Here is an 8,019-nt window from a genome sequence, read left to right as displayed (position 1 = left end):
CAGAAGCTTATGGTGTTTAGATGTTAGTGCATTAAATTTTAATAATTTAGATCTTAATAATTAATGCACCCTTATTTATGTGATGTTTTTATGCATGATTCTCAGGATAAAATGGGCTTTAATCCACTATTCACCATACTTAAGGATAACAAACTTACCGGACCTAAATATATTGAATGGAAACGAAATTTGGACATTGTGTTGACTGCTGAGGAGTACAAGTTTTGCACTTATGAACCCAAGCCTGAACAGCCTGCTGCTGATGCTCCTGAAGATGAGAAAGAGTATTATAAACGGTGGATTAAGGCTGATGAGATGTCGCGATGTTACATTCTGGCAGCAATGTCGGGTGTTTTGCAGCATCAGCATCAGTCTACGGCCACTGCTTCGGATATGCTCTTTAATCTCAAGGAACTTTTTGGAGATCAGAATAGGGCTGCTAGGCAAGTAGCCATGAAGGCTTTAATGAACACTCAGATGGCTGAAGGCACACCTGTAAGGGATCATGTTCTCAAGATGATGTCGCATCTGAATGAGATAGAGATCCTTGGTGCTGAACTTGACGGGGAAACCCAGATTGACATTATCCTTATGAGCTTGTCCAAGAGTTTTGAGCAGTTCCGCTTGAATTACAACATGAACAAGAGGCAGTATAGTCTCGCGGAACTGCTGACAGAATTTCAGGCAGCTGAAGGATTATTTCGGCAGAGTGTTCAAGTGAATGTGGCTGAGAAAGGTTCTTCCTCTAAGCCGAAAGGTATTAAGAAGAAGAAAAAGGCTCAGACACAGAAAGCTGTGAAGGCAGTGGGAGTTCAGGGTGGTGTGAAAAAGCCTAAGGGAAAGTGCTTCATATGCAAACAGTCAGGTCACTGGAAACAGGATTGTCCTCTTCCTAAGAAGACAAACAATACTGGTAGGTCTCTTTCTCTAGTTACAAAAACATTTATAGCGGCTATATCTACGAGCACTTGGTGTGTAGATACAGGAGCCACTGATCATGTTTGTAATTCTATGCAGGGGTTCCAACTATCCAGAATGCTTAGAGATGGTGAGATATACGTGTTCATGGGAGATGCTACGAAAGTAGCAGTAGTTACAGTAGGAGTTATTCATTTATCTTTTGGTTTTGATAGGATTTTGGTTTTGAACAATTGTCTTTATGTACCTTCTTTTAGAAGGAATTTAATTTCGGTTTCTAAACTTGCTTTGGATGGTTATAATGTTTGTTTGGATCATAATATTTCTATTATGATGAATAAACGAATTATATGTTCTGGTACATTGCAAGACAATTTATATATAATTAATCCTAGTCAACCTGCACTGCAACTGCAATTTAGGGAATTGAATAACACATCTTCTAACTCTACTAAAAGAAAGGAACCTTCTAGTTTGAACCAAACATATCTTTGGCACTTGAGATTAGGTCATATTAACTTGAGGAGTATTTAAAGACTGGTAGTAGACGGGCCTTTAAGCTCATTAGCAGTGGAGCCATTTCCAGTTTGTGAATCCTGCTTGGAAGGTAAAATGACTAATAGGCCTTTCAAGGCAAAAGGGAATAGAGCCAAACAACTGTTAGAATTGGTTCACTCTGATTTATGTGGACCCATGAATATCCAAGCAAGAGGTGGTTATGAATATTTCATCACTTTCATTGATGATTATTCTAGATATGGGTACGTTTATTTGTTGCACCGTAAGTCTGAGTGCTTTGATAAGTTCAAAGAGTACAAAGCTAAAACGGAGAAGCGACTTAATAAAAGTATCAAGTCACTATGATCAGATCGTGGTAGCGAATACTTGCTTGGAGAATTTAGGGAATATTTATCAGAAAATGGGATAGAATCCCAGTTAACTGCACCAGGCACACCCCAGCAGAACGGTGTAGCAGAGAGAAGGAACCGGACTCTTTTAGAGAGTGTTAGATCGATGATGAGTTATTCGGATTTACCCAAGTCATTTTGGGGACATGCTTTAGAGACAGCAGCTTATCTTCTGAACTTAGTACCTTCTAAGTCGGTTCCTAAAATCCTCTTAGAATTGTGGACCGGGGATAAACCGATTCTAAGACATATTCGAATATGGGGTTGTCCAGCACATGTGCTGAACAAGAACGCGACTAAGTTAGAATCTCGTACAGAAGTAAGGTTGTTTGTAGGCTACCCCATGGGAACGAAATGATATTTATTTTATAGTCCGAAGAATCGGGATGTCATTGTTAGCACCAATGCAAGATTCTTAGAGGAGGAATATATAATGAATCACAAACCCATGAGTAGTGTCGTTTTAGAGGAACTAGTGGGAGGGACAAATAATACCCATGAAGCTGTAGTACAAGTAGAACAACCACAACATAATGTACAACCTGTCACTAATACCGCACCAGTGCCTCATCGTAGTGGGAGGGTTGTTCAACAGCCAAATAGATTCATGTTTTTGGGAGAGTCTTCAGACTTGGTCTCTGGTGAACATGATGATGATCCCCGTACATACGAAGAGGCAGCACAAGACAAAGATGCAGATCTTTGGCAAAAGGCGATGGAATCTGAGATAGAATCAATGTATTCTAATAAGGTCTGGGAGCTCGTGGAACCACCCAAAGGTATAAAACCTATTGGAAGTAAGTGGATCTACAAGAAAAAGAGGGGATTAGATAAAAAGGTGAAAGCCTGGAAAACAAGACTTGTTGCGAAAGGGTATACTCAGAAAGAAGGTATCGATTATGAGGAAACCTTTTCACCGGTAGTCATGCTTAAGTCAATCCGTATTCTTTTATCTATAGCAGCTCATCTCGATTATGAGATTTGGCAAATGGATGTCAAGACAGCTTTTCTTAATGGAAGTCTTGAAGAAACCATCTATATGCAGCAACCAAAAGGATTCATTAAGGAAGGCCAAGAGCATCTGGTATGTAAGCTTAAGAGGTCTATTTATGGACTTAAACAAGCTTCTAGAGACTGGAATATTCATTTTGATCAGGCAGTCCAGTCATATGGATTTGATCAAAGTCCAAGCGAATCGTGCGTGTATAAGAGAAGTGAAGGTAATGCAGTGGTTTTTCTAGTACTATATGTAGATGATATTTTACTCATTGGAAACAATGTTGAGATGTTGTCATCAGTAAAAGCATGGTTGTTCAAACAATTTGACATGAAGGACTTAGGTGAAGTGGCATACATCCTTGTGATCAAAGTTATAAGGGATCGCAAGAAAAGGATGTTGGCTTTATCTCAAGAGCCCTATATTGATGAAGTATTAGCTCGTTTTAACATGCAGAACTCCAAGAAAGGTTTTCTACCTTTTAAGCATGGAGTTGCTCTATCTAAGAAGCAGTTTCCTTCGACACCTAAGGATATAGAGAGCATGAAAGCAGTTCCTTATGCTTCGGCATATGGAAGCTTAATGTATGATATGTTATGTACGAGGCCTGACATCTACTTTGCTGTAGGCATGGTTAGTAGATATCAGTCGAATCCAGGTCAGGAACATTGGAGTGCAGTAAAAACTATACTCAAGTACCTGAGAAGGACTAAGGAGTATATGTTAATTTACAAGGCCTCAGATCTATTTCCTTTGGGATATACTGATTCAGATTTCCAATCAGATAGGGATAAGAGGAAATCAACCTCGGGATATATTTTTACTTTGGGAGGTGGAGCCGTAATATGGAAGAGTGTAAAGCAGAAATGCATTGCAGACTCCACCATGGAGGTCGAGTACGTGGCGGCCTCTGAGGCTGCCAAGGAGGCTGTATGGTTCAGGAACTTCCTTTTGGACTTAGATGTGGTACCTAATTTGCCTAGGAGCTTGACGGTGTATTGTGATAACACTGGTGCTGTGGCAAATTCAAAGGAACCGCGAGACCACAAAGCAGCTAAACATATTGAACGTAAGTATCATCTCATACGAGGAATCGTAAAGCGAGGGGATATAGTTGTGGCTCATATATCATCAGAAGACAACCGGGCAGATCCTTTCACAAAGAGCTTGCCAGCCAAGGTTTTTGACAAGCATGTGGAAGCGATAGGAGTCAGATGGATGGACACATAGATTTTTATGTAATAGTGGATTAAATAAACACTGATGTATACAAAGAATATTTTGAGTATAAGTGGGAGATTGTTAGTGTATACTGAAAATATTTATTTGAAGTATGTACATTTATTTCTGGCCAGTTTATTTGAGAATCATTTGAATGTTTACATGTTGTCTAATATTATATATTGTGAACAATCTAGTATCAAATGGGATACAGAATATTAGATTGTTAAATACGGTTATATAATATAATAAGGTTCACAGCACAGGTGGTGTTGGACAATCCACTGGTATGGCTGTAGTATTATTTATATTAGTTTATATTGACTAATAAATAATGCTAGTATACTTTGTGTATATTGAACAGGATCAAATTTAGAATTGTTCCCTTAATACTGATTAAGAAGGAGAACTAAGATTCTATGTTATTATTAATGCTTAGGTTCTTAATCCGGAAATAGTAATTGACACGTGTATATTATTTACATGCTTTGATTTATATATGAAATAATTCTTTTGAATTATATCATTATATTTTGAGTGATGGAATTATATACATGGTGGATATTATTTATTGAAGGAATCCATGTCCTGATAATATTCGGGTTAATGATGTCCCCTTGAAAGCTCAAAAAGATTTAATTATGTGAAACCCTGCAGGTGGAATTTATTCTGGCATAATTAAATAAAGGTTGAGTGGATGATCAAGGATAAAAGATATTAATTAAATAAATTATCAGTAATTTATTTAATTAATGGACATATGATATTTTAAATATGGGGAATTTAATAAGCAAATAATATTGGAACCGAATTAATTAAATTACGGTATTAGGAAAGGTAGTGCAAATATTAATTCTTTAGTGGATTGAATTAATATTTAATTACATTGGGCTAGGCTCAAGATGTAATTAGAAGGCCCAACCTTATTATCCATGGTCCCTATTGTAGCCTATATATATTCTTATTCTCTTCTTGCTTGGCAATTGTGTGAAAACATATTGTAGCCACCAAGGAGCAAGAAGAGAGGATAACTTGAGAAGACGGAGGCCACACTTCGCTCAAGGGAATTTGGGAATACAATAGAAGAGCGTGGAATCAACCATTAACAAGGTAATCCTCTTTTCGTAATCTTTATCATAAAACGTAGTAACACCCTAAGTCCGTGGTTCCCAACATCTCCAACCAATGCTAATACACTGAAATCTTCACGTGACATTTATACACTGAATCTTCATCATTTCTGAAACCTTGAAAGTCTTTAACCTTTATTCTTCACTGAGGTATGAACATATTAATGAGCTTCTTTCAGTGACCTGTAAATAGACTTCAAACTTTCTTCTAATCTTCTGATGCTTTGTATTTGCCTTATCTTCACTTCTTCTGATTTCTTGTGTAGTCGTAGTATTATTTACCAGTCATGTTCTAGTGTTGTTCTCGAGTCAGGTTATCATATAATTGTTAATACAGCTATGCAGTCTCACCAACATTATGCTAACATGTAGTCGCGTACACTTAAAATGTCCCAATGAGCAGAAGTTCATAGGTTCATGGTCGAAGAACAATTTGATGACAAAGAGGGACTCTCCTATGTATTATATGTACTTTAACTAACTCTACATTTAGTCCGTATTTCGTTTTATCATATAGCCATTCATTTCTATTACAAAGACAAGAATAAATATCAATAAAAATTAAATAATACAGAAACTGAAAACTTTGTTACAACATAAAAGACTGAATAAACACCAAATAACAATACGGAACATTAAAAATGTTATAAAAAATCAGATTCACAAGGAACTACTTTATGAGCTTCAATATACAACCCATACCCAAGTATGTCATCAACCAAATAAATACGAAGTTCTCAATGCAAGCATACACATACACACAGCAGCTGAGGCAGCTTGAGGGTGGTGGGGTCACCGGACACCACTATATATATACAAGAACAAAACCTATGTATTTTGATCATCAATTCCTTGACCTTGAGAAAGCCTCTATAGTGCCAAAAAGCCTGCTTCCATTTTATATATTAACCTAAGGATCAGAACCTAGTTAAGCAACACCATCTCATGACTCTTGCAGCATCCTCCTTGTAGGGTTTTATATTTTCATTGATTGAGTTTTCCTATCAGAAAGCAAATAGGTTATAACTGATTTTTCGCTGGTGATGGAGAACCAATTGTATATAAATTTGTTTGTTATTCTTGTATGTTTATGGTTTAGCAATCGTGTAAGGTAAAACATAACTTAGCAACAAGATATAATTCCAAGAAAAAGGTATGATATCTCTGATTCTTGATTTAACTTGAAATTTTTTTGGCCCCCACTACGTTTATGGTTGGCTCCTCCACTGCATACACACTCATATATAATATTCTCATTATTTTCATAAGTACAGAATTTCAAGATTATGGCATCAGAAGAACATATGCATAGTTCTTCAAAGGAAACAAGTATAGCAAAACAAGTTCACCTCTAAGGATCTCTTGTTTGTCTTTGACAAATGCATTATCTACATAAACAGTAGCCATATTTGTGTCTGTGTGATGCTCGAACTGTTTCAGTTCATCACCAGCAGTTGATATTTGGTTTATGTGCTTCTTTTGATTTATCCCGGTATCTTCATCTCTCCTACCAGATTTTTGTACTGGTCGCATACATTCCCTTGTTCTTCAATTTTTTCTTAGTTTCCACTCGCACCTTTCCTAGATGTAGCTTCATGTCGCCTGTTAATCACCTTGACCACATGCTTCTGGCGATTTTCCCTTCTCTCCATTATGCCTCGACTTGTCAACATCCTTTGTGATAGGATCCCAAGGTCAAATATATGGGAAATCTTCATCCAGATCATTTTGCCTTCCGCCTAGGCTGATTTTTGGGATACTGGAATTAATGTGTTAGTGAAATAGAATATATTTAAACAGTTGAAGATAGAAAAAATAGAAGTAGGCATACTTACATGCTCAAGTTTGCTTCCAACTCTATATATTGAATTCCTTTATGTATACATTTGACAAAGGCTAGGTGGAACTGTATCTCTTTTAATTGGGCAATCAGTAAGACCTGCCTCACATCTTAAATTAAAAGCTAAATGAGTCAGATAGTAAATATATATAAAAGAGAAGACAGACAAAGTCGGCATAAATGCTTTCCACAAGCTTCTTCGGATGTGATCTGAATGTACAAATAAGTGCCAAACATTCAGCATCAACATGGAAAAAAAATCTTATTTTTAGGTGATAAGCTCATATATCTCCCATTCAATTCTCTCCAACCAAACCGAGCACTATTATATTTAACAAAATATAATGAAGGTGAACAAAATTTTGTAATTACAGGTGCAAATGTCAACTAATCTAACAGATCGAGATTGATTCAATTCTACAATCAGTTTACATAATCCTGAAATGATAGTATCTCCACTGATTAACATATAATAAGTAGCATCATAATGAATTTATACAAGTCTACATATATAACAGTACAATTACGAAAGCATAGTTAAAAAATAACATATATAAATTATAGATAAAATCATAAAAATGAAGAATGATATAAGAGAAGTGTGTGTAGAAAATGGACCTTATCCGAGCCTCCACATCAAGGAAAATGAGGAAATTCAACTTAAGAGCAGTGATTTGCAGTATCTGGATCGACTTGTGACCTCAATTGTATTGAATCCTTCAGGGAATGCGAGAAATATATTAGTAAAGAAAATGGTGTATGCAAGACTTCCGTACTATCTATACTAAAAAAGAAATAAAATATGGGAATTATTAGTTGATAAAAGAAAAATTACTTTCTTAACCGGCTACAAATTAACGATTTCATAAAAGATATTTATGATATAAATATGATTGTTCAAACATTTAACCTCTATGTAAATGTGGGGAGATTCAAAATAGAGTTATATTTTTTATAAAAATATTAATCTCGGTGAAAATTAATTATATACAAGAACATAATTTA

General features: G+C 36.0%; 1 long non-coding RNA gene across 1 annotated transcript; it reads right to left on the bottom strand.

Annotated features, from left to right (window-relative positions):
- Positions 1-6,389: 6,389 nt before the first annotated feature.
- LOC141716858 (uncharacterized) lies at positions 6,390-7,731 on the bottom strand. Its single transcript, XR_012573392.1, has 3 exons — positions 7,633-7,731; positions 7,010-7,124; positions 6,390-6,933 (listed from the first exon to the last, which is right to left on the bottom strand). It is a non-coding gene; the product is annotated as an uncharacterized LOC141716858 (long non-coding RNA).
- Between the last annotated feature and the right edge of the window lie 288 nt (positions 7,732-8,019).

Source organism: Apium graveolens, chromosome 4 (genome assembly GCF_009905375.1).
Source record: "Apium graveolens cultivar Ventura chromosome 4, ASM990537v1, whole genome shotgun sequence".
In the NCBI taxonomy this organism is placed as follows: domain Eukaryota; kingdom Viridiplantae; phylum Streptophyta; class Magnoliopsida; order Apiales; family Apiaceae; genus Apium; species Apium graveolens.
This window is presented reverse-complemented; position numbering and strand designations above follow the sequence as displayed.